At 38.5% G+C, this 24,190-nt stretch overlaps 1 protein-coding gene across 1 annotated transcript in view; it reads left to right on the top strand.

Moving 5' to 3' along the window:
* Positions 1-3,418: 3,418 nt before the first annotated feature.
* C1H1orf146 (chromosome 1 C1orf146 homolog) overlaps positions 3,419-24,190 on the top strand; it is a 57,895-nt gene continuing 37,123 nt past the window's right edge. The window contains exons 1-2 of the mRNA XM_054667784.2: positions 3,419-3,492; positions 9,908-9,990. The gene's annotated coding sequence lies outside the window, so the exon portion shown is untranslated. The remainder of the gene's footprint in view (positions 3,493-9,907; positions 9,991-24,190) is intronic.

Genomic DNA, 24,190 nt, shown 5'->3' with positions numbered 1-24,190 from the left:
TAATTTTGGTAGTAAGTCAAAGATAAAAACCTTTGCTACAAAATGCTACCTGGTAGCGAGTACTTGGGTACTTTTGATATTGCCAGTGGGATTATGGGATTTCATAAATAAGCCTCTCTCAAAGCTTTGTGACTCATAATTCTCTGAAATATGTCTGAAGTAAGGAAATAGTTTAGAATCCCTTTCCTAAATTAGTAAAGCCTTCAAAAAATAATATGATCTATAACTATATTGAATACCAAGTCATATTAATGCACAATTATTTGTTCTAATAACATAGTTATGTTAGGGTTAGCTGCTAACCTATTATACCATAAATTTGCTATGCCTTTTTTTAAACTAGCTCTGTGAAGAGGGGCACTCGTTCAAGAAACGGTTACTAACTCATTCATTCAAAGTCAAGAAACAGGCTCTGGATTTAGGCACTTGGGTGTAAAGAAAATAAGATTTGATTCCTGCTCTAAAAATAAATAAATAAATAAATAGTTTAGTTTCTAGTAAGGGGACATGGGGGTATAATGTAAGAAAAAGTTCAAAATATAGTATTACAAAAACTTTGTAACTTAGAGCTGGATGGGAATTTAGAGATTATTTCGTTTTCTCTCTTCAAATTCCAAAGAAGGGCTCTGATGCCCAGAGGAATTAAGAGCTTGCCCAAGATCCCACAGCTAATTTGTGGGCTAGGATTCAATATCTGTAGCCCACAATAATACCACTTCGGTATTATTTCTACCACACAACACACTTTATTTTTCTCACAAACCTGAGATCAAATACATTTACAGGTAGTTTGCAGTATAAAGAAGTATTATATGATAGAGTCAAAGACAGCACAAATTCCCAAGACACTGTTTTCTTTTTCTTCAAATATGAAACTATGTTAAGTGTTATTTTCAAAAAACTTCCTCAGAAGTTCACAAATTTATAATTGAAAATTTCTTTTCCCAGGTTTGAGGTCTTAAAATCTTCTTAAACTGCTAAACATTAAAATCTACTCAGTTTCACATCACATCTGCAAGTAGATAACTAACTAGGAAGGCATTTTGCTTACGTAATAACCACCCAGAGAATTTCAGGACATATTGTGTTTTCATAGCATGCTCTTTTGTGAACCACACATCTACCAGTCTGTTTGCTATGGGACTCTTTGTACTAGTGCTTCATCATTCAACAAACAAAAATTGAAAAAGAATTGCTGACATTGATTTAGCACTTACAACATGCTAGATGCTATGCTAAGTGCTTTAAGTACGCATTAACACATTTAATTCTATGAGATATGTCTTCTTTATTTTACACATGAGGAAACTAATGTAGAATCCTTAACCTGGATGTGCTACCATTGTAGAAGAAACCAAAGGAGAAAATAACACACTACACTATTGTTTGTATGGGAGCCCAGAAGGACAGCTTGTCAGGAAGAGGTTAGAGAAAACTTCTTAGGGCAAGTAATAGTCTGTGACTGCTTCAGAATTTCTGTGGAGGAGTTTTATTAGCTGCAATCTAGTTGAAAGTTAGGCCAAGGGACTTATCTTGAAGATGCACTTGTATAGCGAGTACTTTGCTTTTACTTAGTATGTTGCAGATAATAAAAATACAAATCTTTTTAAAGATGCTTTTTGTACATAGTTTACATGAGATTGCAAAACTCCATACGAAATATTTTTTTAAATTTTGATTTGGGTTGCTTAGGGAGGACTAATGAGATTTATGGAAAGGGTTTAAAGCCCCCATTATACCATGTTTCGGTGAAACCAGGTAACATCTGATGCTGGCCCAAGGATGAGTAAGAATTTGCTTGGTGACAGGGCAGTCCAGATATGGCACTACATTAAGGAATAGTGACCAGGGTGGGTACTGAGTATAGGTAGAAGAATAGTAGGAGATAGGGCTAAAGAGTTGAGCTGGTGGACCAGTCATGGTGGCTCACACCTGTAATCCCAGCACTTTGGGAGGCTGAGGCTGGTAGATCACAAAGTCAGGCAATTGAGACCACCCTGGCTAACACAGTGAAACCCAGTCTCTACTAAAAATATTAAAAATTAGCTGGACGTGGTGGCACGCACCTGTAGTCCCAGCTATTTGGGAGGCTGAGGCAGGAGAATCGCTTGAACCCGGGAGGCAGAGGTTGCTGTGAGCCGAGATTGCGCCACTGCATTCCAGCCTGGTGACAGAGTGAGACTCCTCAAAAACAAACAAAAAAAAACAGTTGAGCTGGTGCTGGGTTCCCAAAGTTGTTACTATAAATGCAATCTTCAAAATGTTTAAGCCTTGGATTTGGTGGGTATTATGTCTTCTTTATTATGCATTCATTTATTTAGTTTAACACAATGTATTTCCATGTTCTTGGGAAATAACCACCTACAACTCACAATGAGTAATGATCAAAGTTGTTTTTTAAGTAGTTAGGTAACATAACCAGGTGTGTTTTAGAAAGATAACCGGCAGTAATGAAGATGGCCAAGTATGGAGAAGTGCCCTAAACCTGTCAGGATGCAATTATGATAGTTTTGTTGACCTTAGAAATAGGGAATTGAGAAGGATTTGGTAATAGAGACATTAGGTGGGTTGAGACTAGAACTTGGTGAATGATTACATGGTGTCAGAAGATGGAAAGGAATTTTTAAATTGTTGTCAGAGGCTGGACACGGTCGCTCACACCTGTAATCCCAGCACTTTGGGAGGCTGAGGCAGACGGATTGCTTTGAGCCCACGAGTTCAAGACCAACCTGGGCAACATGACGAAACCCCATCTTTAAAAAAAAATTTTTTTTTAACTAGCTGGGCATGGTGACACGCGCCTATAGTCCTAGCTACTCAGGAGGCTGAGGCAGGAGGATCACTTGAGCCCAGGAGTTAGAGACTGCAGTGAGCTGTGATTGTACCACTGTACTCCAACCTGGGCAATAGAGCGAGACCCTATCTCAAATAAATAAATTGCTATCAGAAATAACATTCGTTCCACACATTGAGGGCCTACTATGTTCCCAAAACTTTGCTGGTGCTGGGAATAAAAAATGACATAGTATCCATCCTTGAGCATCTCAATCTAATAAGGGAGATTGTTAAATAAAAATTGCAAAATTGCAATGTTAAGTGTTATAATAAAGCTGAGTATAAAGTGTAATTTGGAGTGCTTGGATGGGCTCCTTTGCTCTCTAAGGATTAGTAGGAATTCATAAAAAGGCACACTCTTGGCAGAAAAAGTTCAAAGGCAGTGGGGAATTCTGTTCTGTATGGCTAGAGAGAGAAGGAAATGGATTGGAAGGGCAGGGGATGAAGTTGGACAGGAAAGTAGAATCCAGAGATTAACAGGATCAGGTTTGCATTTTAGATGACTGGTAGCAGGATGTAGGATGGAATGGAGCATTGTGACAAGACAAGGGGACTAATGAGTCGATTGCAATAATAAAAGCTTGAATAGGGCAGTGGCAGTGGAGACAGAGGAGTGGACGTGTTTGAGGGATTTAAGAGGTGGAATTGAAACCCTTGGTGAGTCTTTGGATGTGGGAAATGAGAGATGGGAATCATCTTAAAAGACTCAGTTTTCTCACTAGGGTGCCTGGGTGGTTGATGATGTCATTAACCAAAAACAGGAGCAAGTGTAGGAGTGAAGATCAGTTTAATTTGGGACACATTGAGTTTGAGATGCCTGGGGGGACATTCAGGAGGCTGAGGACAAAATGCTGTGGAATAGTCAGAAAAAGAAAAGCCTGAGACAGAGACTGAACCGGCACATTCAGAAGTAGAAGTAGGAGGCCAAGGTGAGGAGAGATTAATGTTTTGTTTGTTTTGTTTTGTTGAAGCAGGGTCTCAGTCACCCAGGCTGGAGTGCAGTGGCACAATCATCACTGCAGCCTCAACCTCTCGGGCTCAGGTGATCCTCCCACCTCAGCCTCCTGAGTAGCTGGGACTACAGGCATGCCAGGCTAATTTTTGTATTTTTTGTAGAGACAGGGTTCCGCCATATTGCCCAGGCTGGTCTCAAATTCGTGGGCTCAAGTGATCCTCCCGCCTCAGCCTCTCAAAGTGGTGGGATAACAAAAGTTTTTTTTGCTTTTTAAAAAAATTCAGTGTTAGCAAGAGAATGATAAGTTTGGGAGCCTCATATGATGCTTTAGAAGTGTAAATTGCCTTTCTGATAAGCAGCTAAGCAAGCTATATCAGGAATGTAGCTTTTTGGTTGTTTTTTGAGATGGTCTTGCGTTGTTGCCCAGGCTTTGAGTGCAGTGGCATGATCATGGCTCACTGCAGCCTCAACCTCCCTGACTCAAGCGATCCTCCCACCTCAGACTCCCAGGTAGCTGCGACTACAGGCACGCACCACTCCACTCGGCTAATTTTTTATTTTTTATTTTTGTAGAGACAGGGTCTTCCTATGTTGCCCAGGCCAGTCTCTGAACTCCTGGGCTCAAGTGATCCTCCTGCCTTGGCCACCCAAAGTGCTGGGATTATGGGCGTGAGCCACCATGCCAAGCTTGTAGCTTTATATCTTTAGCCCTTTCTCCTCTTGGGATCTACCATTAAGGAACAAGGCCTGTTTACCGCCATACCACCCTGAATGCGTCCAATCTCATGTGATCTTGAAAGAAAGAAGGCCAGACATGGTGGCTCACACCTATAATCCCAGCCTCCCAAGTAGCTGGGACTACAAGGCACCTACTGCTGCACTTAGCTTTATCTTTTAACTCATATTTTAAATGTCTTCTACAAGGCACAGAAAAATAAGTAGTTGTGTTCATTTTTAAGTAAATAGTAGTAAACAGTTTCAAATGCTGTTTGAGATGTTAATTAAGGCACACACTTAGACTAGTCCATTTGATTTGAAAATTAGGATTTTATTTGTGCTTTTTGTTAATTACTGGCTTTTAAAAGATCAGTAGTGGGGCAGAAACTAGACTAGTGGGTTGAAGGGTGAACAGGAAATAAGTAATATTCTTTCAAGGAGCTTGACTGAAAAGGAGACAGTGGTAGTTTGAAGATATTGCTGTTTTTAAGATAAAAATGATTTCAGCACTTTAAAAAGTTGGAAATGATCAATGAATCAAGGATCATCAAGAAAGAGGCAAGAGGAAGTAAGATTAAGCACAAAGAGTATCAACTGATAGGTGGCATTTCAAGGAACTTCAGGTGTTGAATATCTAAAGCACCAAATGCGTGTGGACAGCAGTGAAGATAAAGCTGGAAATGCGCTGGCAGACCAACGTGATGAGCTCTGTAGGCGGTGGACAAAGACTATGAGCAAGCCATTTAGGCAAACATCTGAAGAATTTAAAAATCAAAGGCAAACAAATAGGACTGTTTCATTAAGATCACTTGCATTCTAACAGGTTATGATGAATGGAAAGCTGATGGTTCCTGGTTGGAAAAAAGATAATTTTCAATTTGGACATGTCACATTTGAGATGCAGTTGACACACCCAAGATACATAATATATTGTCTTTCAAAATTCAGAAACCTAATAAACCATGATCTTAATAACCACCACTCCATCTCCTGCTAGTTTTGGCGGAGGGGGGCAGGGTACTTTATTTGACTCAGTTTTGATCTATTGCAGGGGCTATTTTGGAGTTCTGATTATCTATATATTCTTCTCCAGTTATATACTTTTTATTTTGTAAATTCAAATACCAAGACTATTTTGAATCTGGCTTAGCTAGATATGAGAAGTGTACATTTCTATCATGTTAATATTGTATGAGTTTTCGTGTTTAGTGTTTGTGATTCACCTCTCATAGAGTGGTTTCTTAATTACTTCCAAACTTAACCAATATTAGCATAAGAATTTTAATTCTAATTTGAGAATTTCAATTCTACTCTGATGCTGTATTTTTATTTTTATTTTTGAGACACGGACTTGCTCTGTTGCCCAGGCAGGAGTGCAGTGGCACAATCACGGCTTACTGCAGCCTTGACCTCCTGGGCTCAAGAAATCCTCCCACCCTAGCCTCCCTGTAGCTACCACATGCACGACCATGCACCACCATGCCTGGCTTTTTTTTTTTTTTTTAGAGATGGGGTCTCACTTTGTTGCCCAGGCTGGTCTTGAATTGGGCTCAAGTAATCCTCGTACCTCAGCCTCCCAGAGTGCTGGGATCACAGGTGTGGCCCAGCCCTGCCCAGCCCCTGATGCTGTATTTTCATAACACTATCCCAATCAATTAAACATTGAATTTCCAAATCAGGAATATACTAGGAAAAACAATCTTTTTATTCAGAGACATAACATTTTTCCAGATAAGGGCTGTCATGAATATAGACTGTACTGAAGTTTACCTCTTTTCTTTCAATTCCATGCTTAATTTTAGCCTGGCAAATGAGCTGAATTAAAAAAAAATGCAACTGAAATATACCTGCATTTAAACAATTACATGCTTAGGAAAGAAAATGTCTAATACTCCACAAAATTATTCTTTTACTTACATCCATGCAGCTCTCAAAAATATAATCTAGTCAACTGGGGAGATGAAATATATACATACATATATATGTGTGTATATATACATGCACAATCTACTTTGTTAAATAAGCAGGAGACCATTGGCCTGAGGTTATCTCCATAATTTGAGTTTCTACTTAAGAAACTGCAACTTAACTTAGTACATAACAAACTGAAAACTAATTTAAGAGTATAATAAACAACGGAGTCTCAGCCAATCCTAAACAGCTGAGCTTCTGCTATCACAGGCTACCAACTGATCAGACCATAGCCAAATAAGGCAGACTCACAGCTGTAACCAATCAAGCTATTTCTGCACAATAGTACCTTGGTATTTCCAGGGGATTGATTCCAGAACCCCTACAGATAGCAAAATCTTCAGATGTTCAAGGTCTTTATATAAAATGGTGTATGGCCGGGCGTGGTAGCTCATGGCTGTAATCCTAGCACTTTGGGAAGCTGAGGCAAGCAGATCACTTGAGGTCAGGAGTTGAGACCAGTGAAAGGGGAGACTTGCTTGATTCCCCTTGCAGGAGGCAGAATGTGCAACAGGGGTGTGGCTCCCTTGAGAAAGGGGGAGCATGCAGATGGTCAGGTGCAGAGGTCGGGGCCAGTGCTTCGGGCTCCGGCTCCACGGTAGTGTCTAGGAGTGGGTGCCTGCAACCCTAGTGTAACGAAGCTCTTTCAGCTTTGCCGTCTGCAGATGGCTTGAGTGTTAATCAGCTCAGTGGACCCTCTGCCTTATCACAAGGGCAGAGGGCCAGTGTGACAGCTTTCTGTATCCTGAGATCATGCCCAGTGTCCTGGAAGAATCGGATCACACGCGGCCTTGAAGGATGGATGCGAGGTTTTGTTGAGTGGTGGAGGCGGCTCTCAGCAAGATGGATGGGGAGCCAGAAAGGGAGATGGAGTGAGAAGGTGATCTTCTCCTGGAGCCAGGCTGCCCAGCCACCAGACTCTTCTCCGACCACCCCCATCTGAATTCCTTTTGATGTCCAGACGTTTCTCTTCTTTTCTCTTTCTCCTCCACGTTTTGTTCCACTATCCGTCTGCTTGCCTCCTCGTCTCCTCACTTGCTAATCTGCTCTGGAGTTTGAGGTTCAGGGGGTTATATGGGGACAGGATAGGGGCGTGGTGGGCCAAAAGGTGAAACAGGGTGTGAAAACAGAAATGCCTCTTCTTATTTAGGGCTGTGCGGGTATCTGTGCTTAAGGGTGGGGATTTTGCCGGGGAACCATCCTCTTCTACCCAGCATTTCCCTGTCTCCTGTTCATATCAACAGCCTGGCCAACATGGCAAAACCCCATCTCTACTAAAAATACAAAAAAATTTAGCTGGATGTGGTGGCAGGCACCTGTAGTCCCAGCTACTCGAGAGGCTGAGGCACGAGAATCACTTGAACCTGGGAGGCAGAGGTTGCAGTGAGCTGATATCTTGCCACTGCACTCCAGCCTGGGCAACAGAGCGAGACTCCCTCTCAAAAAAAAAAAAAAAAAAAAAAGGCTGGGCATGGTGGCTCACGCCTGTAATCCCAGTACTTTGGGAGGCTGAGGCAGGTGGATCACCTGAGGTCAGGAGTTTGAAACCAGCCTTGCCAACAGGATGAAACCCCGTCTCTATGAAAAATACAAAAAAGTAGCCGGGCACAGTGGTGTGTGCCTGTAATTCTAGCTACTTGGGAGGCTGAGGCAGGTGGATCACCTGAGGTCAGGAGTTTGAAACCAGCCTTGCCAACAGGATGAAACCCCGTCTCTATGAAAAATACAAAAAAGTAGCCGGGCACAGTGGCGTGTGCCTGTAATCCTAGCTACTTGGGAGGCTGAGGCAGGAGAATCACTTGAGCACGGAAGGCAGAGGTTACAGTGAGCCGAGATCACACCACTGCACTCTAGCTTGGGCAGCAGAGTGAGCCTCTGTAGCAACCCCCCACCAAAAAAAGAATAAATTTAACCAAAGAGGTAAAAGATATGTACACTGGAAACTATAAAACATTGGTGAAATAAATTGAAGACAAGTAAATAGAAAGATATTCTGTGTTTATGGATTTGAAGAATACTGTTAAAATGTCCATACTATCCAAAGCAATCAACAGATTCAATGTAATCCCTATGAAAATTCCAATGATATTTTTCACAGACATAGAAAAAAATTCTAAAATTTTTTAATAAATAAAATATATATATATATATTTTTTGAGACAGAGTCTCCCTCTGTCACCCAGGCTGGAGTGCAGTGGTGCAATCTCAGCTCACTGCAAGCTCCACCTCCTGGCTTGAGGTGATTCTCCTGCCGCAGCCTCCCGAGTAGCTGGGACTACAGGCGACCATCACCACACCTGGCTAATTTTTTGTATTTTTAGTAGAGATGGGGTTTTGCCATGTTGCCCAGGCTGGTTTCGAACTCCTGAGCTCAGGCAATCCACCTGCCTCAGCCTCCCAAAGTACTGGGATTACAGGAGTGAGCCACCATACCTGGCCAGTTTTATTTTTTAATAAATAAAAATAAAATTTTTATTTTAAAAATTAAAAAATAAAATAAAATGATGTAGTATTTGCATAACACCTAGGCACAATCCTCCTACTTTAAATCATCTCTGGATTACTTCTAATACCTAATACAATGTATGTGCTATATAAATAGTTGTTCAACTGTATTTTTTATTTGTATAATATTATTCTTTATTGATATTCTTATTGCATTTAAAAAAATATTTTTTTGGCTGGACATGGTGGCTCATGCCTGTGATCCCAGCACTTTGGGAGGCTGAGGCGGGAGGATCACTTGAGGTCAGGAGTTCAAGACTAGCCTGGTCAACATGGTAAAACCCTGTCTCTACTAAAAATACAAAACTTAGCCAGGCGTGGTGGCGTGTGCCTGTAATCCTAGCTGAGGGCAAGGCTGAGGCAGGAGAATCGCTTGAACCCGGGAGATGGAGGTTGTAGTGAGCCGAGACCATGCTGCTGTGCTCCAGCCTGGGTGACAGAGTGAAACAACATCTCAAAAAACATATACATATATATATATTCCATGGTTAGTTGAATCTCTGGATACAGAAGCCACAAATATAGAGGGCCAACTGTACTTCCCATTTCTGTCTATAAATATCCACTGCCCAAGTTGCAGATTGGAGCTCTCTGAGCCATTTCTGCTTCTGAGTACTGCCCAATTCATGAATCATTCTTTGCTCAGATAAATTGTGCTAAATTTAAATTGTCCAAAATTGTTCCTTGGACAACTTTTAAGTTAAGAAAGTAAATAAAATATCTTTCTACAGTTTTCTGGTTTAGAGTAAATTATAGAGAAAATTCAAGAAATTTAGAAAATTCTAAATTCAAGAAATCAGAAAATAACATCAAATTGAATCAAATAGAAGAAAGGAATTATTATGGAACTTAGTGGAACTTAATTAGAAATCAGAAAAAGTAGAACTGATAAATCTAAAAGCTGGTTCTTTTTGTTTTTGTTAGAGATGGAGGTGACCAGGCAGCTCTCAAATTCCTGACCTTAAGGGATCATCCTGCCTTGGCCTCTCAGAGTGCTGGGATTACAGGTATGAGCCACTGCACCCTCCCTAAGTGCTGATTTCTTTATTTTTTATTTTTTTTTCTTTTTTGAGAAAGAGTCTTGCTCTGTCACCCAGGCTGGAATGCAGTGGCGCAGTCTCAGCTCACTGCAACCTCTGCCTCCCAGGTTCAAGTGATTCTCCTGCCTCAGCCTCCCCAGCAGCTGGGATTACAGGTGTGAGCCACCGTACCTGGCTATTTTTTTGTATTTTTAGTAGAGATGGGGTTTTGCCGCGTTGGCCAGGCTGGTCTCCTGACCTCGTGATCTGCCTGCCTTGGCCTCCCAAAGTGCTGGGATTACAGGCATGAGCCACCACACCTGGCCAAGAGCTGATTCTTAATCCACACACTAGCTTAATGGAGAGAAAAGCCTAAGTATACAATATTAGAGAGGACATATGGATATTAAGAAAATAAGTATTTGGCACAACTACATACAAATATAGTTGAAAACCTGATTGAAATGGATGACTTCTAGGGAAATATGAATTACCAAATGGAGTAAAGAGAAAACTTACACAGATTATTAACCTTGGAAGAAACTGAGAAAGTATTCAAAATAGTGCTAACTGGTGTCACTATGAAGTCATTTTAGAATATGGAGAAAGAAGAAAAGCCAACAGATGCGATTTAAGAAGCTATCATAATATGTTCAGCACAATCTGACTAAAGATAGCATAAAAGAGAAATTTATAGAATAACATCACTTATGTTAACAAATGCAAAATTCCTAAAAGATATAGTAGTATATTAAAATAATAATACATGGCAATTTATTTAAGAAGCGCAAGGTGATTTTATGGGAAAACTACTCATATAGTACACCCATATTAACAGGTCAAATAATAAAATATCGCAATACATGACAAAATTTAACTTGAAACAACAAAATTAAAAGAGTACTATAAGAAAACACGAGTGGTATTTTAATATAATCTTTCAGTGAGAATGCACATGAAACCCAGAAAAACACATGAAACTCAAATCATAAAATAGAAGACTGAAATTTGGCTGTTTAAAATTTAGAACTAAGATATGCCTAAAATATCGTAAACAGAATGAAAAGACAAAAGATAGATTGAGAAATGTTTGTTTTTTAACAAAAATTAAAATGTATGCAGTCGGAAAAAAATAAGATTTTAAACCAGACTCATAATTTAAAAAGCATTAGAAAAAGAACCATACAAGAAAAACTTTTAGGCACGGCGCGGTGGCTCATGCCTGTAATCCCAGCACTTTGAGAGGCCAAGGCAGGTGGATCGCTTGATCCCAGGAGTTCAAGACCAGCCTGGGCATCATGGCAAAACCCTGTCTTTATTAAAGGGAAAAAAAAAAAACCTTTTTGAAAATAAAAATAGATTCAATAAACAATAATAAATTTGATAAGTGGGGATATTATAGGTAAATAAGTGAATACATACTAGCCCACCCCTTTTTTTTTTTGAGACGGAGTCTCCCTCCGTTGCCCAGCTGGAGTGCAGTGGTGCCATTTCGGCTCACTGCAAGCTCCGCCTCCCGGGTTCACGCCATTCTCCTGCCTCAGCCTTCCGAGTAGCTGGGACTACAGGCGCCCACCACCACGCCCGGCTAATTTTTTTGTATTTTTAGTAGAGACGGGGTTTCACCGTGTTAGCCAAGATAGTCTTGCTCTCCTGACCTCGTGATCCGCCGGCCCTGGCCTCCCAAAGTGCTGGGATTACAGGCGTGAGCCACCACGCCCGGCCACTAGCCCATGTTTTCACTTAGGAATTACAAATGAAAACAAGTTGGATGCTTTGCTGACAATATAAAAAATTATTGGAGATAATCACAGACTCACCACCAATTGAAATGAAGTAGAAAAACAATTCCAAGTACTATTACACTATACAAGTTTAAATTATTGGTCAAGTCAGATAACTTGCTTAGAATTCAGTTTCACTTCTAATTTTCAATATCAAGCTAAAATTATGTGCAGATTACATTAAAACTCAACGCAAGAACTGTGTGTGGGATGATTGTGCTTTTCATAGTAAATGAGATAACATCTAAAAATTACCAAGGAGGAAAGGAAAACACGCTGGGGTGTCATATGTGGCACAAACGGCTGAGTTGGTTTAAATTACCCCAAGGATTTATTTACAGCACATCAGCGTCATGCAGCTATTACTGCCATCACAGATTTAACACCTTTATCTGCTGCTTTTTAATTTTTTAATTTCCTTAGAAGTAGGAAAGAATTCAAAAGATCATTGTTTAGTTGATTCTCCCATAAATTTTTTCTTAAAAAATATTGATCATCTTAAAATTCAAACATAATATTAACATCTTCTAGGCTGGGCAAGGTAGCTTATGCCTGTATTCCCAGCACTTTGGGAGGCCAAAGCAGGAGGATCACTTAAGGCCAGGAGTTCAAGACCAGCCTGGGCAACATGGTGAAACCCAGTCTCTACTAAAAATACAAAAGTTAGCCGGCTATGGCTGAATGCGCCTGTAATCCCAGCTACTCGGTAAACTGAGGCACAAGAATCGCGTGGTAGGCAGAGGTTGCAGTGAGCCAAGATTGCGCCATTGCGCTCCAGCCTGGGCAACAGAGTGAGACTCTGTCTCAAAAAAAAAAAAAAAAAGAAAGAAAGAAATGAAATCTTCTTAGAAATAACAATTCAATCGATAGATTCTAAAGTTAGTAATACCACTAAGTGAAGAAAACATTACATATGTAAGAATTTTTAGAAAAAAATTAAGTTTTCCCAAGTACTTTTTTTGGAAAGATATAACTGGTTACCTGAGTCATCCATAGGAATGATGTTTATCTATGAAAATAATCTCATTTTCATGTTTCAGTTCCCTTTATTTTTGTTACCAATAATATATCTTCATTAATTTTGATTGCCATAGTGAAAAGTTGAAGTGTGTATAGTTTCTTTGAATGATTTACATACTAAAAACCTTGTAATAAGAAAAAAGGCTGGGCACTGGTGGCTCATGCCTATAATTCCAGCACTTTGGGAGGCCGAGGCGGGCAGAAAACTTGAGGTCAGGAGTTCTAGACCAGCCTGGGCAACATGGTGAAACATGGTGAAACTAAAAATACAAAAATTAGCCAGGCGTGGTAGCACACTCCTGTAGTCCCAGCTACTTTGGAGGCAGAGGTAAGAGAATCATTTGAACCTGGGATGCAGAGGTTGCAGTGAGCCAAGATCATACCACTACATTCCAGCCAGGGCAACAGAGCAAGACTACATCTCAAAAAAATAAAAATAAAAATAAAAAATAGAAGAGAAAAAGTAGGAAAGCAAATTAGGAATATTACTTGCAAAAAAAGAGAGAAAGATTTATATTCTTAATATATAAATATCTCATATATCAATCAGAAGAATGCTAACAGCCCAATAGAAAAACTAGGCAAAAAATAGACAAAGTTAAGAAAAGAAGAAATAGAAATGGCCAATAAAAATACAGTGAATGATAAAATAGTTTATATACTAGTTAATAAAGAAGTACAAAACAAAACATGTTTGTCCATTTAATTGATAAGAAACAAAATGATAAAACCTAATGTTGGATGGAGTGCAGTAAGATTGGCATTGAATTCATACATTACTAATGTAATAAATATATTGTAAATTGGTACAAACTTTCAGGAAAGCACTTTGGCAATAGGGATAAGGGCCTTAAAAATAAACCATGACTGTTAACTCGGTCAGCTCATTTTTAGAAATTTAATGAATAAGCTGAAATTGCTAAGATTTATACATATATGTATATATAACATTCTAAAGGTTATGGAATATGGAAATTATTAAATATCACTTTATTTTGATATGTTGGGATATTAAGCTACTTTGATAAATATTATGTTTAATAAGAATATTTGATAGTATTGGGAATGCTCACAATCAAGTGAAGAAGTTTGATACTAATGTATACATGTAGCATAATCTATGATAAAGACTGCTGTTATAATCTTACGTGTCAACTTGGCTAAGCTAAAGTACCCAAGGATTTAATCAAACACTAATCTAGGTGTTACTGTGAAGGTATTTTGTAGATGTGTTAAACCTAGAGAATCATTTGACTTTCAGTAAAAGAGATTCCCCTCAAGAATATAGCTGGGCCTCGTCCAATCAGTTGAAGGCCTTAAGCAAAAACTGAAGTTTCCTGGATATGAAGAAAATCTACTTCAAGACCAAAGCATCAACTCCTGCCTGACTTTCCAGCCTGCTGGCCTGCTCTACAAACTTTAGACTTGCCACGACTCACAATTGTATGAGCCAATTCCTTAAACTTTTTTTTTTTTTTTTTGAGACTAGCTCTGTTGCCCAGGCTAGAGTGCAGTGGCATGATCATGGCTCACTGCAGCCTTGACCTCTCTGGGCTTAAGTGATCTCCCACTTCAGCCTCCTGAGTAGCTGAGACTACAGGCCTGCACCACCATATGCGGCTAATTTTTGTATTTTTTTGTAGAGACTAGCTGTAATCCCAAAGTGCTGGGATTACAGGCGTGAGCCACTGAGCCTGGCCTAAGTCTGTCTGTCTTTCCTTCTTTCTCTTTCTTTCTTTCTTTCTTTCTTTCTTTCTTTCTTTCTTTCTTTCTTTCTTTCTTTCTCTCTTTCTTTCTCTGTCTTCTCTCTCTCTTTCTTTCTCTCTCTCTCTCTTTCTTTTTTTTTTGACAGGGTCTTGCTCTGTTGCCCAGGCTGGATGGAGTACAGTGTTGCAATCTTGGCTCACTGCAATCTCTGCCTCCTGGGTTCAAACGATCTCCCGCCTCAGCCTCCCAAGTAGCTGGGATTACAGGCATATACCACCACGCCCGGCTAATTTTTGTATTTTTAGTAGAGACAAAAAAAGTTGTATTTTTGTACCAATTTATAATGTATTTATTACATTAATATATGAGTTCAATGCCAATCTTACTGCACTCCATCCAACATTAGGTTTTATAATTTTGTTTCTTATCAATTAAATAGATGAACATGTTTTATTTTGTACTTCTTTATGTCATGGGGTTTCACCATGTGGGCCAGGCTGGTCTCGAACTCCTGGCCTCAAGTGATGCACCCACCTCAGCCTCCCAAAGTGCGTAAGCCACTGTGGCCTGGCCCTGGCCTAAATTTCTTAGTATGTATAAGGAAAAGTGTAGAGTGGTACTTCCTGAAATTTCCTTAAAGACATCTTCTCATCTTTCCTCTATCGAGCTGCCTGGAGCACAGACATGATAGCTGGAGTTCTGTCAGTGTTCATGAGGGTGACGGCCAGAACCCGGGGATGGTGGAGTAGAAAGCTGAGAGGAGCCTAGGTCCCTCAATACCTCATGAAACTACTATAGTAGCTCTAGATACCGATGTCTGGACTGCTGTTACATGAGGGAACAGAACTTTGTGTGTTTAAACTACTATCGATTTGGATTTTCTCTTACATGTAGCCAAACCTAGTCCTAACTGATAACGTATATATGAATATATTACTATCAAGAGTTAGTTCTGGGTTTTGGGAGTCAATCTTGTTATACTATTCTTTCTAAGAGTTTTTTTTAGCAATAAACATGTAGTGATTACTCATGATAAAAACTTAATAAAAATTACTTAAAACAATGGGGTTACTTCTCCTAATGACTTTTATTATAATTGTAAATATTGTAATTGAAACATAAAGGGTGGATCTCATTGTGTCTTCAAAAGACACATGATAACTTTTACAATTAACATTAAATTTTGTAGCACACCAAACAAGTTAAGTGGGTTTATTGTTATTATTATTTATAGATAGGGTCTCTCTCTGTTGCCTAGGCTGGAATGTAGTGGTGCTATCATAGCTCACTGCAGCCTCCCCCTTCTGGGCCCAAGCCATCACCCTGCCTCAGCCTCACAAGCAGCTGCGACTACAGGCATGTGTCTCTGAGTCTGGCTAAAAATGGGTTTAAATTAAGAATTAGCTAGAAAAAAGACCCATTAGTTTTAGTTTTTATTTTCATCAAAGTTATATGTAAATATAGTTTAAAGAATCAGGCCATATGCCTATAATCCCAGCACTTTTGGAGGCTAAGCCAGGGGATCACTTGAGGTCAGGAGTTCGAGACAAGCCTGGGTAACACGGTGAAATCCTGTCTCTACAAAAATAGACAAATTAGCCGGTATGGTAGCGCACGCCTGTGATCCGAGCTACTCAGGAGGCTGATGCACGAGAATCACTTGAACCTGTGAGGCGGAGGTTGCAGTGAACCAAGATTGCGCCACTGCACTCTAGCCTGGGCCACAGAGCGAGACTCTGTCTCAGAAAATAAGTAAATAAATAAATTAAATTAAATTTAAAAAAGAATCAAATTGCTCTGCAAGTCTTAGTGAGAAAGCAGACAAAAATGAGTCCCCCGTCTGGCTCCATCCATCCCCAAATCCCACTTTCTACAACAACCACTTTCAAACCTCCCACCTATTTCTTCTTTGTTGCCATTTCTCTAAATAACATGAACTCCCTATGACAGAATCTGTCACAACATGCTTTTCAGTTTTAGGCATTATGTATTGTCATCTCACTTTGGAAGATGAGAATTTGGTTTTCATTTCCTCACCTCCATGACCCAGCGTACTTGTATCATAATTTTAGTTATTCCAGAATTTAGAATTTACATTTTTATAATTATGAAAACTGCTAAGCCAGTAAGTAACAATGATTGCTTTTTCTTCCTTTCTTCTCTCTGGAGTTAGTAACTGTTCTTTTTGCCTGTTTTCTTAGCTTTCTATGTAAACATCATTTATTCACACCTAAACTCTTCCTCAGTTATCTATGTATGTTCCAGTATGTTCAAACATACCAGGTATGCACTTCAATTTCTCTTAGTGGAACTCTCTCTCCTGGAGCCTCCGAACCTGTTCCAATCTGAATAGTTTATTCTTCAGGAGTACTGCAGTGCTGTCTTCCTGGATCTCCCTTCACTTTCAACATGAAGATTGCTTCATCTCTCTCCTTTTTAAGCTCCGTTTCCTGTCTCACATCTTCCTCTTTGCTTTATATCTTGTTTTGTTGAAGTACTTCCTGCAATAGCGTTCTGAGGAGTGCATGGGTGGTACCATTCTTGAGAACTTGAAACTCGGAAAAGGCTGAGTACACTGGCTCATTCCTATAGTCCTGGCACTTCGGAAGTCCAAGGCAGGAGGATGGCTTGAGCCCAGGAGTTCGACACCAGCCTGGGCAATATAGTAAGACCTCTATCTCCAAAAAAAAAAAAAAAAAAAAAAAAAAAAAAAAAAAAAAAAAAAATTAAAAGAAAAAAGAAAATCAGAAAACCTATTTAACCCATACACATACAGGATAGCTTAACCATATATAAAGTTCTTAATCAGAAACAACTTGATTCTTTTTAAGTAGTCTGGAGAGTGTTAGGATTTTCTCTTTGGCCTTAATGTTGTAAGGCAGTATAATCATGTGCCTTATGTGGGTATATTTTCATCCATTGTGCTAAGCACTTGTTGGGCCTTGTTGGTCTGCAAACTCATGTCCTTCAGTTCTGGGAAATTCTCTTAAATATTCCTTTGAGGATTTCTTCCCCCTCTATTTTCTCTGATCTGTCTTTTTGAAACTCCTGTTATTTAGGTATAGGACTGCTAATACCTTTTCTCTCCTATTAGTCTCTTTGTCTTTGTACTTTACTCCTTGGGACATTTCCTCAAATTTATCTCTCAGCCCTTCCATTCAAGTTCTCATTTTCATTACTGCTATTGTATTTTTAAATTTTAAGAGCTGTTGATTTTGTTCTTTGAAATTTTCCTTCTTAAGAGTATCTTCTTCTTGTTCCTTGGATGCAATGTTTTCCTTATCTATCTGAAGAAAGAGGTTTTTTTTTTTTTAAGTTTTAAACTTTCTGCACACTGTATTTCTTCCAATTTTCTTTTTTCTGTATGTTTGTTTCAGTCTATTTAAATTAGAGGCATTCTTTGGCTGTTTGCTTATATTTAAGGGACTCAGTCTATTAAAATTCAGCTTGGATTAAGCTCTCAGTCACATCTGCCTGAACTGCAGCTATTTCAAACTGAAGGGGAAAATGTATGACTGTAATCAAGCTGAGAAGTCTATCAACCATGGCTCCTCATTTTCACCTCAGCAAAGAATCCCTTCTAGTGTCAAAACTCACATTTCTGAAACTATGGACTGATTGTATCTATTCTCTATTACTCACACCAGAGCAGAAAGCACACATTAGGGCAAAATGAAACTTTACAAATATAATGAGATTGTTTCATATATTCACATCTTTCAATTCAGAGAAATCATACTGAAGAAAAACCTTACAAATGTAATGGGTGTAGCAAAGCCTTTAGTTTGTGTTCAAGCCTTCTAGTCACCACAGAATTCATACTTAAGAGAAACCTTACAAATGCAATGAGTGTGGCAAACCCTTTATCAAGAGTTCAAGCCTTAGTTGACATCAGAAAGACCATTCTAAAGGGAAATCATATAACTATAACATATGTGGGAGAGGCTTTTTCCAGGCCTCAGAACTCACCAGGCATCAAAATATACGTCTTTGATGAAACCACATAAATGTAATGTACATGCTAAAGCTTTGACCCAGGGACCAAAACTATGGATCACGAGAGGATTTATACTGGAGAGGAACCTCACAAATGTAATGAACGTATAAGATTTTGGGTCAAACATTCATGATTTTGGTGTCATGAGAGGATTTATATTGGAGAGAAATAAGACAAATACAGTATAGGCAGAAAAATCTTTAATCAAAGGTATCTTCTCAGGATTTACAAAAAAAATCACACTGGAAAGAACACTTACAAATGTAATGATATGATAAATGTTAAAAGCAATTCTCACAATATACTCTACATCAGAACTAAGTCTCCAGTTCTCCAAGATTTGAGGTTTCTTGAAAAGGCTACTTTACTATCTATAACTTTCCATCTGAACTTTGAAGTCTATTGATATTATGCCTTTCTTACTGGCCTTTCATGGTATCTCTGGGAAATAATCAATAGGATAAAAGGTGATGTCATTAGGTAATGTTTATTTCAATCCATGTTCTGGGAAGAACAAGGAAACTGCCTTTTGAAATTAAATATTGTCTGAATTCGCATTTGTGAGGGGCAGAGAGTAATGTAAGACTGTGTTAGTCATCATGCTGATTGCATTCTGGAGACCTTTCTCCAGACAGAGGGCCACTGTGGGATACAGGAAAGGAATGCTTTACCAACTAACTGAAATAGAGCAGGCAAGGACCTTAGGAGGCTGGAATTTTTATGGGAGGACAGTAATATATTACTATGGACTGATTATGGTAGAAATAATGCAGGGAAAATGGTGGCCACCCTCTCCATTCAATGGTGATAGCCATTGTATAGCAAAGATTGACCAAAAAAAAAAAAAAAAGTTCTTGAAATTGAAGACAGAACAGTCATCAGAAAGGAGGCTTTAATCAAAAGAACCAGAACAGCTTGTCTTGAATAGAAATCACATTTAACTGCTAGTGTTACATTTTGCTTCTGTTTTATTCAGAATGTATCATAGCTCTCATGTTTTAATTAATAAAATTGAATCTTTTTTCATAACTATGAATGAATTCCATTCCTTTTACCAACAAAGTTTTATCACATCCAAGTAGGATACTTCATAACAGACATTAAAAATGTACTATTAGGCTCTTAAGATTGAAGGATCTATTTACTATAACAATTTTTTTTCTATTGTAGAATCAAACAACAATTTTGGGAACACATAATCATACTTTGCACTGGAGTTATTCTCTGCACTCTGCCCTAAGATACTTACGTAGGTATAATGAAAATCCCATAGAAATGGACTTTCAGACTGACACCCTAAAACATGTATCACAGTTGATGAATAGGAACCATATTATATTTCTACATGCCTTTTTTGTGCTATGTAAGACCCATGGCATGCACCTTGATTTACAAAAAGTGAAAATACAAATATATTAGGAATAGGAAAAAGACTATGAAATGAAAGAAAATTTGCAAATAAAAAAATAACTGTCTCTTTTTTATGCTTGTAGTGCTCTGTGAAATACTTTGAAAACATCAGTGTTGATGAATTTCCTCTTAGAATGAACGCATACAATGAGATTTTGTTTGTTTGTTGTGGTAGGTAAACTAGAAACTTTATATATTCACCCATAGCATTTTTGTTAATTTGTACTTACAACCACTCCACTGAAACTGGGGTTGAACTCCACTTAAAGTTCGGTTTGGATGACAAGAATGATGATATCATACACTGGAGTGTTTTGAGAATGTTTATTGTAGAGTAGGGAAAGGTAACTGGCTTACGATATTATGGTGGTTACTGGGTGGGGCTGGATTGACAGTACTTAGACAAGGTTTAAACTTCCAGCTGGTACCAAGGAAGAAAACACTCAGGCTTTATTATCAGCTTTCCCAGATGGGCAGAATAGGAAGAGGGAGTGATAAGGTATACAAGGTGTTAGCAGTCATACATCAAAAAATGGAGTCAGACTCTTTAGTACATCCTGAATTACTCTTTTTGAAACTCTTTATTTTTGGTTGGGAAAGACTCTAATTTTCTTTATGACAATCGCTTACTGCATTCCTTTCCCTTCTGCACACATAGGTCCCACTGCACAATATGATTGCGAATATGTTTGTGAAATACTGTTTACAGAAAACATCCATGATATTTTTACATTAGTTCAATGAAAGTTGGTCTGTAGAAATGTTTTTTAGATAATAAATATATATGATTAAACAAATTTTTAAAACACATTCTAACAGGTATAAGGTGATAGCTCATTGTGGTTTTGATTTGCAGTCCCCTGGTAATTTGTGATGTTGAGCACCTTTTCATATACCTGTTAACCATTTGTATGTCTTCTTTTCAGAAATGTCTATTCAGGATCTTTGCCATTTTTCTATCAAATTATTTGTTTTCTTGTTGTTGAGTTGTGCTCCTTATAGATCTTGACTATTAACCCCTTATCAGATGTATGGTTTACAAATATCTTCCCCAATTCCATAGGTGTTTGTTCGCTGTGTTGACTGTTTCTCTTGCTGTGCAGAAGCTTTTTACTTTGATAAAATCCCATTTGTCTATTTATGCTTTTGTTGCCTGTGTTTGTGGGGCTAAGGCCAAAAATCATCACCCAGGTCAATGTCAGGAAGCTTTTTCCCTATATTTTCTTCTAGGAGTTTTACAGTTTCAGTCTTATGGTATAGTCTTTAATCCATTTTGAGTTGATTTTTGTACTTGAGATAAGGGTCTAATTTCATTCTTCTGCATGTGGATATCATTTTCCTGGTTCCATTCATTGAAGAGGCTGCCTTTTCCCCATTGTGTGTTCTTGGCACCTTGTCAAAGACCAGTTGACCATAAATGTATTCTGTGCCATTTTGTTCCATTGGTCTTTATGTCCATTTTTGTGTCAATACCATGCTGTTTGGGTTACCATAGCTTTGTAGTATATTTTTGAGATCAGGTAGCATGATGCCTCTAGCTTGTTCCTTTTGCTCAAGATTGCTTTGGCTATTCAGGGTCTTTTGGGGTTCCACACAAATTTTAGAATTTTTTTTCTATTTCTGTGAAAAATATCATTGGAATTTTGGTAGGGATTACATTGAATCTGTTGATTGCTTTGAGTGGTATGGACATTTTAACAATATTAATTATTCCAGTTTATAAACACAGAATGTCTTTCTGTTTACATATGTCTTTAATTTATTTCACCAATGTTTTATAGTTTTCAGTGTACATATCTTTTACCTCCATGGTTAAATTTATTCTTAAGTATTTTTTGATACTATTATAAATGAGATTATGTTCTTGACTTCTTTTTGGACATTCTGTTGTTAGTGTATAGAAATGCTACTTATTTTTATGTTATTTTTGTTACTACAACTTTACTGAATTCATTTATTAGTTCTAACAGTTTTTTGGTAGCATTTTTAGGGTTTTCTATATATAAGGTCAGGTCATCTATAAATAGGGACAAAAAGGCATTTGGATAGCTTTTATTTCTTTTTCTTGCCTAATCGCTCTGGCTAGAGCTTTCAGTCCTATGTTGAATAGAAGTGGTAAGAGTGGGCATCTTTGTCTTGTTCCTGATCTTAAATTAAAGGAAAAGCTTTCAGTTTTCCACCCTTGAGTACAATGCTAGCTGTGGGTTTCTGATATACAGCCTTCATTATGTTGAAGTAATTTACTTCTATTTTAAGTTTGTTGAGGTTTTTTTTTTTTAATTGGGAAAGGATGTTGAATTTTGTCAAATGCTTTTACTGGATCTTTAAAGATGATCATATGGTTTTTGTTCTTCATTCTTTTAATGCGGTGTATTACATTTACTGATTTGTGTATATTGAAGTATCCCTGCATCCTAGAGATAAATTTCACTTGGTCATGGTGAATGATACTGCTGAATTCAGTTTACTAATATTTTGTTGAGGACTTTTGCACCTATATTCATCAGGGACATGGGCCTATAAGTTTCTTTTTTTGTAGTGTCCTTGTCTGGTTTTGGTGTCAAAGTAGTGCTGGCCTCATAAAAGAGTTTGGAGGTATTCCCTCCTCTTCAGTTTTTTGGATGAATTTAAGAAGGACTGGTATTAATTCTTTAATTGTTTGCTAGAATTCAGTAGTGAAGCCATCAGTTCCTTTGATGAGAGACTTTTTATTACCAATCTAATCTTCCTGTTCATTATTGGTCTGTTCAAATTTTCTATTTCTTCATGATTTAGCTTTGGTAGGTTGTATATGTCTAGAAATTCATCCATTTCTTCAAGGTTATCCAATTTATTGGTGTATAGTTGTTCACAGTAGTCTTTTATGATGTTTTATATTTCTGTGTTATCAATTGTAATGCTTCCTCTTTCACTTCTGATTCCTTTTTTTTCCTGAGATAGGATCTCACCCTGTCACCTAGGTTGGAGTGCAGTGGCATGATCATAGCTCACTGCAGCCTTGAACTCCTAGGCTCAAGTGATTCTCCTGCCTCAGCCTCCCCAGTATCTGGGAATACAGATGCATGCCACTATGCTGGGTTAATTTTCTTCATTTATTTATTTTTTGTAGAGACAGGATCTCACTGTGTTGTCCAGGCTAGTCTCGAACTCCTGGTGTCAAGTAATTCTCCTGCCTTGGACTCCAAAAGTGCTGGAATATACATGAATGAGCCACTATACCTGGCCCACTTCTGACTTAATTAATTTGAGTCTTCTCTCCTTTTTTTCTTACTCTAGCTAAAGGCTTGTCAATTTTGTTTATATTTTCAAAACACCAACTCTTAATTTCATTGCTCATTTCTTTTTTTTCTTTCTTTTTTTTTTTGAGACAGAGTGTCACTCGGTCACCCAGGCTGGAGTGCAGTGGTGCAGTCTGGGCTCATTGCAACCTCTGCCTCCTGGGTTCAAGTGATTCTCGTGCCTTGGCCTCCCAAGTAGCTAGGATTACAGGCACCCGCCACCATACCCAGCTAATTTTTGTATTTTTAGTAGAGACGGTGTTTCACCATATTGGCCAGGCTGGTCTCGAGCTCCTGACCTCAAGTGATCCAGCTGCCTCGGCCTCCCAAAGTGCTGGGATTACAGGCATGAGCTACTGAACTTGGCCTCATTGCTGTTTTCAGTTGTTTTTCTGGTTTGTATCACATTTATTTCTGCTCTGATCTTTATTATTTCCTTCCTTCTACTAACTTTGGGCTTAGTTTGCTCTTCCTTGAGGTGTTTATGTTAGGTTGTTTATTTGAGATCTTACTTATTTTTTTATGTGTTTATCGCTATAAACTTCTGTTGTACAACTGCTTTTGCTAATGTCCTGTAAGTTTTGGTATGTTGTGTTTCCATTTTTGTTTGTATGTGATTTCTCTTTTACGAGTCATTTTGACTTTTGTTTTAGCCTGGTTCCACAGAAAACAGAGCCCAAGGCCAAGTTTGTGTAACTAATGCTTTATTGGAGGGTTCAAACCCAGGGAAGCAACAATGCGGGGAAAGTAACATAAAACGGAGAAGGAGGGAAGCAAATGCAAGGTTTGTTGCCCTCAGCTCCACTACAAATAGCTGGTTGCTTGGCCACATCTCTGGATAGGCCAATGGAACCTTTGAATCTTGGAACAGTCTCTCAGAAAGAGGAAGGGTAAACAATTTATCTGTTCACTCTTCCTTATGTCCATTTTCTCATTGCTCAAATTTTGTCCCACAGAAGTTAACTTTCCCACATTTCCAGAGTGTGGCATGG

This window comes from Pan troglodytes, chromosome 1, assembly GCF_028858775.2.
Source record: "Pan troglodytes isolate AG18354 chromosome 1, NHGRI_mPanTro3-v2.0_pri, whole genome shotgun sequence".
Lineage (NCBI taxonomy): Eukaryota > Metazoa > Chordata > Mammalia > Primates > Hominidae > Pan > Pan troglodytes.
Note: the sequence above shows the minus strand (reverse complement) of the source record. Positions and strands in the feature narration are given on the sequence as shown.